The sequence below is a fragment of the Dipodomys merriami genome, unplaced genomic scaffold, assembly GCF_024711535.1.
Source record: "Dipodomys merriami isolate MVZ:Mamm:240054 unplaced genomic scaffold, mDipMer1.0.p SCAF_69, whole genome shotgun sequence".
NCBI classification, from domain to species: domain Eukaryota; kingdom Metazoa; phylum Chordata; class Mammalia; order Rodentia; family Heteromyidae; genus Dipodomys; species Dipodomys merriami.
Window position 1 is genome coordinate 1841957 of NW_027206279.1, and position 12169 is coordinate 1854125.

Consider the following 12169-nt stretch of genomic DNA (forward strand, 5'->3'; position numbering starts at 1 on the left):
TTCTCTGCACTGCTACTTGGTTTCCACTTGTACTTGTGAACATCTTTCCTCCGTGCTCCTTTATGGAGGATACTGAAGGTTAATTGCTCCCTTTTGAACTCCTGTCTGTGAGCGGTCATGCTGCCTACACGCATAAGAAGGAGCAAAGGACAATGCAGTTGTAGTTATGTAGAAAGCCCTAACTGCCAATCAAAATGGTCCATTCTTACTTTGAGTGAAAAGGTAACTTTCTTAAGACTCAGAAAACCTGGGAAATTCTACGTTTGTGCATGTGTGTAAAACATGGCTGTTAAAGGGAAAATTCAAATAGCTTGTAAATATATAGCCAGGAGAGTCCAAGTCCTGTGAAATTCCAATACCTAGAGGTAACAATTTTCGGTCTTTTCAGTGTTTTTTTATTTGCACCCGGCCAGGATGGGCAATAGAACAGGACAGCTTCACTGTAAAGCGAACTATATGCCCAACTTTGTGGACCACGGCTCTGCCACAAGCGGCCCTGTACGATCCGCTGCACTCACGGGCAAGCTGGCAGGAGATGTGTTCCCATCAGTAACTGGGACCTAGCTTCACCCCACCCTTTTTACTGCTACACAATATTACCTTATGCTTTATGTGAATGAATGAAATAGAGGAGGACTGCGGGACTATTTTCCCTTGCCATCTTAGTTGACCAGCAGGTGAAAGAGCGGCGTTAGTGGTTTTAACTGGGGGTGAGGGCTTTGCTGAGTGAGCGTAAAGGAGGGAGCAGCAAGGGAAAGAACAACGTGGCAGATGCGTAAGGGAGGGGTGTTCAAGGAGAGGAAGGTAGGGCGGGGGAGGTACAGGCACGACAAGATGGTGGGACTGAAGATCAGGGAGCCAGGTCAGGGGCGTGCTGGGGGAGTGAGTGTGTGAAAGGCAGCGTGGGGCGGGGCGGGGGGGGCAGGGCAGGGGGGCGCACCAGGGAGGAAGCCCCGTGATCAGGGACTGAAGGAGAATGTGGCGTGAGCACGCAGGGGAACGAGAGGGAGCAACCGCAGTCTGTAGATGACTAAAATAAGAACTTCTATGACTCTTTTTTTTTTCTATAAGATTTGCAAAGCTAAAAAAGATTGACAGGTTCCAGTTTTCGCCAAGTGTAGGAGGAGTATGGTACAACACTCTCATAAGCGGTCTAGCAATATTTATCTTCTCGTACTTGCAGCCATTCCATAATGGGGAATTTATTCTACATAGTTGAGCAAGAATGAAAAGACATTTTGTGTGGAGTGTCAACTGCCGAAGTGTTTATCACAGTGGAGAGCCATATTTGATATCTATCAATATATCCGGTGAAATAAATTATCATATATCTACTGATTTAAAAAACCACGCAGCCATTAAAAAAGACCAATGGTTATTAACGGTACAGATATGCAGGGGGGGAGACATAAAATGGCATGTGTTCTATCGGTTTTAACAATCATGAATTGTATGAGCTTGTATAATAAATATTTAAATAAAACAGAAAAAGTAAAAATATTCAAGAAGAAAAACCTATCCAAGGAAAAGGAGTTACGTTTGTGGAAGACAGACCATTGGTCTTGGTCAAGTTTATAGAATGTTCTAGTGGTGTCAAGGGCCCTGGCCTGGCCTGAGGAGAGGACAGCCAGTCACAGACTACGTGGCTGGAAGTCCGCTGCTAGCCAAGTGCCAGCTTCGCGCTGCAGCTGCCGCCTGCGTCTCCTTCCCTAGCTCGCGGGGCTGGGCTGCGGCCTGCCCTGTGCTCGGTCCTCCCAGAGCCTGGCGTGCCCCACGTCACCGTCTTTTACCAAGGCCACTGTTAACAGTGTATCTCAGATAAGACCGGGCTGTTCCAGATGATATTCGTTAATACTGTGGAATCAGTTCAGACAGAAACGGAGCCGTGTGCCACCCCTCCCGGAACTAGCAGAGTCCCTCTTGGAATGCTAAGCTTTCTCCATAGCACTGGAGTGTCAATGCTTTTTCTTCTCTCTTTTTCCCTTCTGGGAGCTGGAGCGGGCTCCCCGAATGATTGATCGGTGCGGGGTCCCTGGACGCGTGGTGCATACACCATGTAGCCACTGATGGATGTGCTCACTCTCTCACGAACGCGTTCATTCTCTCTCCCCCAACTCCCACAATTTATTCATCCCATGATGCATTTATACACCTATTGTCACTGTCTTTCAATCTTTAAGCAGGTGAAGAGAGATGAAAAGTTAATGCATGTAAGATGGTAAGGCAAGCCTAGCGTAAGTACAAGAAATGATCTTCCCATACAGCCATAGGAGTATTTCTTCCAGGTTTCTTTTGCCCTCATTAATGACAAACTTAAGACAATCTGGAGTGTGAAGGAAGACAGCTTGGGAGGAGACCTGAAGGCACAGGGAGCTGTCTTCCGTCACTGTTAGTACCTGGGCTGAGAGACGGGCGCGGGGTACCACCATGCCAAGGGGGGCTCTCCACGCCCGTGAGCCTGGGCGTCCAGTGCAAGTAAAACCCCTTAACGCAGGAGCCTCCCACAGAAAAGCCGCACAGGGCACCGTGCACAGGACACGGGGGCTGCGGGAGGCTGACCAGGACGCTTCCAAACAAATGCTGAGTCTGAATTCCATCAGCAGGCTAGAACATGCTGGCCAGCGTTTACTTTTTATCTTTTAATGCAAATAGTGTCTGTGGAACACTTAATCTGGCGCGCACTGTGTCAAGCACTCTTCCGTGTTTCCAAGTACTCTGACTGGAGACCACATGCATTCAGACCATAATCCGGGGGTTCTGTCCGGCCCTGCTCCCCTCTTCTTTTCCCCCTGTCTTTCTTTGCCATAGCATTTTCTTCCAAGCCCTGCCAGCCTTTCACAGAACAGTAGGCTTTGTGCCAGACTGCAGTAAACAGTTTGCTCATCCTCGGAGAGCAGCACATTTGCACCACCCCATGACACGGGCGTTTAAATGATTTTATTCGTTCACCTGTGTTGAACATTAAGGGGGTACATTTTCAGTCCAGGGATTTGGCCTTAAAACTCCAATTGATGTTAATGGGAGTTGGTAATGAGCCCTTCTTCTTAATTAGTGGCACCACACCTGTGACTGTGGGAGGCCCGGGCGCTTAACGAGGTGATAACAAGGAGAAAACGTTGGAGCCTGGAGTTGGGCCCGGCCCATACTTCACTATGCAAACATACTTTAGGAGCTCATGTTTTCAAGGAAATTTATTGCTTAGCTTTTATGGTTCTATAGGCCTTCCCTAAGAACAAGTTCCCTTTCTACAGAAAGACTCTTGTTCCACGGAAGACAAGTGAGCCTCAAGACGTTATTCAAAACAGCAACACGACCACATTTTCTCTCCTTGTCCAGGCAAAGCAATTTTTTTTTAATGTTAAAAGATTGTTATTTCATTTGTCTCAATTAAAGAATACCACAGTTTATAAATGAGTAGTAAACTTCCTTTCTTTAGGTAAATCTCACTTTTTAATATTATTCAGGAAACTAAGGTATGGTTTAAGAAAATACGAGTTTGAGGGGTCTTTTTTTGTTTGTTTTGTTTTTGGTCAGTCATGGGGCTTGAACTCTGGGCCTGGGCACTGTCCCTCAGCTCTTCAGCTCAAGGCTAGTGCTCTATCACTTGAGCCACAGTGCCACTTCCGGTTTTCTGGTGGTTTATTGGCAATAAAAGTCTCATGGGCTTTCCTGCCCGGGCTGGTTTTGAACCATGATCCTCAGATCTCAGCCTCCTGAGTAGCTAAGATTACAGGCATGAGCTACCAGCGCTTGGCACTCAGAGTTTAAGTTTTATCGCATTTTCCCTTGGACAGTCTGTGATCATTACAGCAAGTCAGCAAATAGCCAAGTGTTGATCTTGCATATTCTGTCTACTTGAGCTGCTTCTTAGCACTGCTGCACATGGCCTAATCCTGTGAGAATCCAGCGATCACAGACTAATAAGATTTTCACGTACCTGGCAAAGGACATAAAAGTCGGATTATTGGTTTTGTTTGAGGGATGTGCTGTGGTTTGTGGCAGCACAGAGAGGCCCAGGCACTGGCCGCCAGCTCTCATTACTGGAGCGCACTGTCTTGCCACCTACTAACTTCTGTAGCGGTAAATCTGGATTTCTTTCCTCACTGAAAATGCATCTACTTAGCCTCCAGTAATTAATAGGAACCCCAGGACTATAGAAGATCTACTACAGGGGGAGGAGGAGAAACACCCTCACAGACCTTCCACTATTGCTCAGCTTTGCAAGTATGTCCAAAGATAAAGTGACACACGTATAGTTAATAGTCCTACTGTGTCCCTGAACATGGCTTTAGATTCTCGCAACTGGCTTTACTGCACTCATTAAAAAGTAATGGCAATAAAAGCAAAAAAGAAAGCAACCTGTGCATCAAATACAAATAGGAATCAGGTAAAATGTCAAAGCAAATCAGCAAGCGTGGTGTGTGTGTGTGTGTGTGTGTGTGTGTGTGTGTGTGTGTGTGTGTGTGTGTGTGTGTGTGTGTGTGTGTGTGTGTGTGTGTGTGTGTGTGTGTAAAATGGCATAATGGAACCTACTAAAAGGTTTAAAAGGAGGGCCAGGAGAGAAGATAGCTAAGACAGGATAACACACCCAGTGTGTGTGGGACTAAAGTAATTCTACGTAGACTGTAAATATTACAATGAAATCCTTTTTTGCAATAATGTATGCTAATTAATTCTTTATAAAAATAAGAAATTAGCCACAAAGAAGAACAAAGCAGTGGAGTTTTGTTGTCTGGTGTGCTAGGGTGCCCTGCTGTCATATATCCAGAGGACCAAGTGTAACTACCTAACGATTAAAAATCACAAATTCTAAGTGAGAAATGTGTGATGGTGAGCAGCGCAGAGGATATAACAGAATGCCAGCTTGTCAGTGAACACACAGTCCGGTGTGTATTCTATAACTAAAGGCATATGCTAGGGGAGTCACAAACCATTTCTTACTATTTAAATGGCAGGAGGTGGCTAATAGAAACAAATCAGGTATAGAAATGAGATTAGAATTTTACCTGTTCTAGGGGAGCTGCAGATATAATTCTCAGTAATGATTATAGAGCTTAAAGGGAAAGCACTGTTTTAAAGTTTCCATCAAGTTTTTCCTCTCACAAATATCTCTAAGTAAAATGTGTGTAAGGCATCAGAGAGTTAACCATAATGAAGGCGGAGAGCGTGCGGACTAGAGAAAGCTGGAGTTGCAGCATGGAACTCCAGACTTGTAGAAGATGTTATACTTGTTTGCAGAGGAACTGGGAAGTGCAAGCAAAGCTCAGGACAGTGTCTGGGTGCATTAGGATGTGCATCGTGTTGTCTGAACAATAAGACGGTCTTTCAGGGGCGCCATAGTTTCCACCCCACTCTCTCAAAAGCATACTTGTATAAACCTTTATTTATTCTCATGGATAAATTTACTCTATTGCCTGAAGAAATCCTGGCACCGTACAGAGAATTAGGAAGGATGTGATCAGGGAAAAATATCTAGGTTGAAGAAGTTGGGTGTTTAAACAAAAACACACTGGAGAAGAGAAATTTCATGATCACGTTTCCTTGTCAAAGCATGCGTTTCTTCCCTAAAAAATGCAAAAGAAATCTTCAAGACGCTGTAGAAGACACACAGCACGGTTCTATATTCCTGAGAGTGGCACAGGAATCAATGAATGATGTTATGTAAAATTCCTTATGGTGAAATGAATAATTATTAGAAATTTAAGGACCTTCCACAGCTGTTACAGCTCTTATTTTTCACTTCTTGCCTTTTTGCAGGTGGGACTGGTCCTAGTGTTGCTTAGAGTAGCAAGAAGGAGGTAATAAACGGATCCAATTTGAGAGCTCAAGAAGAACTTCAAAAATAGCACATTAGTTCCAAATTTGAGCTGATAATGCTTTCTCTGTTATCTCTTAAGTTTGTGCAATATGTCAGGGAATGTAAAACTGGCAGAACATAAAAGTAAATTTAAATACCTATAAGCACAGCATGAAGTAAGAGGAAGAGCAGTCAACCAACTTCTGATAAAATTGTGTAAGATATGACTTAACTGCTCTGCTCGCCCTGTCTCCAAAGAGAAGCCCACGCCAATAAGGAGGCCCACAAGAGAGGAGAGAAGAGACTTACTATGGAAATAGATGATTTAAAATGTCTCTGCCACAATGTGATGTGCCGTATAAACCAGAGAAACTGTCATTTAATAAACATCAAATGAAGCGTTTGGGTTCATTTTTCTTTTAATTTTCATGTAATGTGGCAGATCAAATATATGCTATATCCAATAAAACCTCAGGAGTTTGAAGGTGGAAGAAACATATATAACACGAAAGTTCTTCTGTGATATTTTAAATGGAATATTGCTGGAGAGCAAGGTCGTTGTTACAAGACTGTTGGCAGGATGTGGACACAAGGAACTACTGCGTTTAGGAAAACCGTCTCACTCTATAAAGGTGAGCTGAGTTTCCCTTCCATTCGGTCTTCTAAGCTATCGGCCGATCTTAATTTCTGGCTCCTCCATTTTCCTGTTCCCTGCTCCCACCCTCCTCCCGCCCCTCCCCGTGTCTCTTGTCAATCTACTTGAGAGATGTCTCTGTCATCTGGAATATTCTCTTCACTCTCACGGCTAACACTCTCATCCATATTCCCAGCATGCCTCCCGCCTCCCTTTCTTTCATGCTTTCTGACCACTAGCGGACAGGCTATCTTTCTAAAACACAGCGTGGGCCTTCTCCTGCATGAACGTTCTTTGCTTGTTTTGTTTGTCTTACAGGATAAACGTGAAACTTCTGAGCCCGGGTGCAGGGCTTTGCGTTGGCTCCAACCTTCCGCGCCGCCAAGCCTCCTCCCTTGTCTCGCTAGGATTCCACTCACACTTTTATTCCACAGACACATCGGTCCCTTTCACGGGAGCTGTGAAACGATTCTCCTTCTCTGGAATTTCCCTAATTCCTTCCCAGTCAGTTTTGGAAACGTCCAGGAGTTTGTCATTTGGAACATTTGGGTCTCCTGGTTATGGAATGGACTCGCACCTCCTCACTCCCACAGTCCCCCAGCTGCTCCCCCGGCACCGCACTTACCACTCTGCTCCGTGACCAGTCAGCTCAGATGCCCCTTCCCCTTACTTACTATTATTTATCGTATTAACCCACAAGATCTCAGACTCCAGTCTAAGACCTGGTACTGTGTACCACACAAGCGTCTCTAGTAAGCCCACACGAATAAAATAGTGGCACTAATCACACGGAATGACATCAGCACCAGTAAGGTTACTATTCATAAATAATACCAATAATAGGCACTAATGTAGTGTGCTAAACACTCTTCCAGGTGCTTTACATACTTCTTCCTGTTCGGACCTCATACCAATAGGGAAGTACGGTTACCTCCCCTCACACACACACACACACACACACACACACACACACTCAGGCCCAGGTCACAGTGTCTTCCAGACTGTGGCAAATTGTGCTAAGCGCCTTCACGTGGAACAAACACGCATACAAGTACGCGAATGCCTTGCATCCACAGGAGTTCTGGAGGACCAGAGTGAAACGAGTTTCTTGCACTCACACTAGTTGTGGGCAACCTGAGAGAAGCGAGTTTCCTTCCCTTCCTGGCCGTGCTGTGGGGCTGTGAGTCTACCTCGCGCACACGTGCCCTGATCTCCCCGGTACAGAATCGTGTCGCGGGGAGCAGCCTGCAGGATGAGTGATCTGAGAAACACTGTCAGAGGGTTACTTAACGTGATGCAGTAAAACCTGTTATCAACTTGCTGGCTTGCTGGCTGCCTCCTGCTCGTCTTCCTCGGTCTCGGTCTGGTGATCTGTCATGAGTTCTACGGCCCCGCCCAGGGCACACGGTAAACAAATAAGCTATGCAAGACAATAACCAATAACCAATTGCTCTTTCCCTCTTAAAACTTACTCACATGTTAGTTACAGATTAACAAGTACATATTCTTTATAACTTTCCTTTTTTTTTTTTTTTTACTGTTATCCAGTATAGTTCTCAAACTGCAGTATGAAGGTTTTATACTTCAATGCCAGCAGTCTTTTACCATTTTCTATACTCAGTTGAGAAGCGTACATTAGCATTGTCTCAGCACTCAAACTTACTTCCATGGGTTTCTAAAGGCAGCAAGCAGGGTGCATACAAGGTTGAGAACAGAGAGACTTGGTCTGTAGCACCTCCCTAAGATCTTACCGTTTACCTCAGTTTCCTAAAATTCAAACAAAGGCAGCTAGATTACCCCTCCACACATCCATTGAAGCACAGAACAGAAAGACATTAAGTAAATATCTAAACTGCATTGGTAGATTTCCCCTACATTATAAAGAAACTCTGCCAATGAAAGTAATATAAACAGTAGGAAGTGAGGAATGGGGAAGGTATAAAATTTTTACTGCTTCCTTGGTGTAGACACTTTTTTTAGGCTAGAGAAATGGCAGAGCCTTATATTCTGGTGCACAGGCACGGTATGAATAAAACATGGCTGTGCAAATGAACTCACAACCTGATTCCAAAGCACCATTCGGGAATAATACATTGAATGTCTCATCAGGTTCCCCGGAAAAGTGAGAGTAAACCTATGCATACAGACAAAACAACCATAACCAAACCAAGGTAGGAATACATATGCTATGGGAAACAGATGATGATCGACACTTGAAGGTTTCCAAAACTCTCAGTAATGTGCTAGTCACTAAAAACTATTCCCACAGTTCTGCTTTCCCCCATCAGTCTATGCCTTAAGATTTATCTGTCAATTCTGACGCCTCTTTTAAAGTACCCCTCCAAGCCTAAAATTCCAGACCAGAGCGGAGCCCTCTCCGCTTTGAAACTATCTGCGCGGATCATTTACCTGCAAGGGTTACTTGGTGAGTCTAAGGCGGCGGTGCATCAACCGGGGGCATCTGAGGGCCTGGCGGCTGAACGTCAACAACAAATTGTCATTGGCATTCCATTTATGAACCTTCAAACGGCATCAGATCTTTTCCATGAGAAACCAGATCAGGTCAGACTAGAGCTGAGTATTTCTTAACAAGCTAACCATCAAAAGAATTTACGTTTTGAATAAAAAGGCTATCATTTGTTGATTTGAATATCAAAGGGATCCACTGCAAACTCTCAGTCTAGAAAAACCTCCCTAAGCTACACTAGACAGGTGTTTAATAATCTATTATTAAGGCACTATTTTAGGTTACTCAGAATTATAAAAAATAGCTGTAACTGTGAAGCTGCAAATGGGACTGCACAAAGAAACGAATGCTATTAACATACTATTAACAATTCAAAAGAATGAGTTGACATACCCATCAAACTTGTTAATTGACTGTCAATGGCCTGTCCCTGAGTATACAACATGACTGCATTATAGATTTCAAATGCTGACAGGAAGACAGTTCCATTTGCATGCACTTCATAAACTGATCAACAACCAAACTGCCACATACATTTATAATGGGAAACGGAATCCTTTCAATATTCATGGAGCTCTGTAATTGTAAATTAGGTACTGGCAAACAATACAATACTGTAATTCTCTAAAATATCCCAAAATTCATTGACCTACTTTCATTCTGATTGTAAAAGATAGAAAAAAAAAAGTTTCCTCTTGAAGTGATCATTACTTTAATTTACGGTTCATGCCTGGAGCAAGATTTGTTTGTGACTCCACCTGCATGTGTTGTACTGTACACTTTGGTGCCATCACTGGTCTAGAAAACAGAGGCAGAAGAGGCAATGCAAAAGTGATTTTGAGCCGGGCGCCAGTGGCTCACGCCTGTCATCCTGGCTACTCAGGAGGCTGAGATCTGAGGATCATGGTTCAAAGCCAGCCCAGGCAGGAAAGTCCGTGAGACTCTTATCTCCAATAAACCACCAGAAAACCAGAAGTGGCACTGTGGCTCAAGTGATAGAGCACTCACCTTGAGCTGAAAAGGTCAGGGACAGTACCCAGGCCCAGAGTTCAAGTCCCACGACCGACCAAAAAAAAAAAAGTGATTTTGACTTATTTGGAGTTTTTTTTTTTGTTTTTGTTTTTTGGTTATGGTCGTGGGGCCTGAACTCTGGGCCTGGGCGCTGTCCCTCAGCTCTTCAGCTCAAGGCTAGCGCTCTACCACTTGAGCCATAGCGCCACTTCCGGCTTTTTTCTTTTTGCTTATGTGGTGCTGAGGAATCGAACCCAGGGCCTCATGCATGCAAGGCAAGCGCTCTACCTCTGAGCCACCTTCCCAGCCCCTTATTTGGAGTTTTTGAAAGGCACATTTGAAACAAGACACTGTAGTACTGTGCAGTAACACACTTCTCTGAGGGTGCCCAGGACACATTAGGACAAGGTATTTAGCAAAGATCACTTCCATAATGAAAGGAAAGCTGCATGCAAGTTCTGCCACTGGAGCTTTGCTGTGCATGCTCAGAGGGACCTGCCGTGCGTGCTGAGTTCAGACCTGTAATCACCCATTGGCCTGGGCATCAATAGTGTGAAAGGGAAGATAAACAATGGCCTTTCAAATGTGTCCATAACCGCTTCAGGAATTTACACGGATTTTTCTAAAAACTATTTCCTCAGAGAAAGAGTTAAAATATTATTATATCCAATACTATTCTCTGATCTCTGTGTGTGTGTGTGTGTGTGTGTGTATAGGAGTGCATACGTCACGTGCCCCTGCTGGTACTGAGGCTTGAACCCAGAGCCTGTGAGCTGTCCCTTAGCTTTTTCGCTCAGGGCTGGAGTACTATCACTTGAACCACAGCGCCACTTCTGGTTTTCTGGTGGTTAATTGGAGATAAGAGTCTCACAGACTTCCCTGCCCAGGCTGGCTTTGAACCACGATCCTCAGATCTCAGCCTCCTGTGTAGCTAGGATTACAGGTGTGAGCCACTGGAGCCTGGCTTATTCTCAGATACGTAACTAGGCAGTTACGTATCAGTTGCTCAAGTTTTATGGAACAATCCTCTAGAATTTCACTGAGTCTCTACAATTTTGGGTGTGTGAATTACTTTTTGGTATTCTTAGCAAAGAAAGGCTACATAGAACATTTCTGTTGAGCTGGGCGCCAGTGGCTCATGCCTGTAATCCTAGCTACTCAAGAGGCTGAGATCTGAGGTTCAAGGTTTGAAGCCAGCCTAGGTAGGCACTGGTGGCAAGCAGTCCAGCACTGATAAAATGACAGGCATTGGACGGTGCTAGGGTTTGATAGTGGCAGGATGGTGACTGGGACAGGAGTGGTTGCCATTGTCATTGAACGTAGGATTCTCGACACTGGGCATTGTGTCCGTAATGGGAAACGGCATTACCTTCTCAAAGTGACATGAACACAGCCAGCCAGGAAAGGGGGAGCAACATGGGGTACGAGGGTAAGTGTGCCAAACCTTCCATGGTGGTGTGTGCCGGTCCTTGGCAGTGTGTAACCGTCTTCCCTGTTAGTGTGAGCTGGCCCTTTGTGGTGTGGGACACCTTTTGGCAAGCCATGTGGGGTTTGTTTTCTGTCGGCCGGGGACCTGCAGACCCCAACCAGCCCTGGAGTCACTTCCAGGCGGCTGCCGCACCCCAGAGCTGGACCCTGCTTGCTTCAGCATGGTTGGCGGGCCTCGCTGGGGTGACAGAGTCTGGACAGGAGCGACGCCAGGGCCCCGGCGGTGGCGATGCACAGGGTTACCCACTGTCTGCAGGAAAGGCAGCCTCAGAGCAGGGTTGCACCCATATCAGGGCTAAAGCCTTCCTTTTCTCTGTCCTGGCTGGTGTATTGACTAAGTACATTTTTAATCATTATTTTAGAATACGCTCCTACCAAACAGTGAAAATTCAAAATCGTGTGCTGCGCCGCGTGGGCAGCCATCCCGTCGCCCTGCCCCTGGCTGGCACCGAGACGCTGCCCTGCGTGCTCCTCCTGGATCATCTAGGCTTGATTCAGTACACTGCCATGTTCCCACAGTGACAAGGCTGCCTTCTGATGTGACTCAGTGACACGGGGCTGTACCTGTGACAGGGAGGAAGCCCTTTAGCCAGGAAGGATCGAAGCTCACTGTCTTTCCTCTATGGGCTATCTCCGAGGTTTAGCAAGGAGACTTAAGCTATTATTAGAAACAAGAACAATTTCTGTGAAGCATCCCTGCTATTTATGTATTTCCCACATTTGTCCACCTATATTTTCATGGTTTCCTACGGATGCCAATGATTAGCTGAAA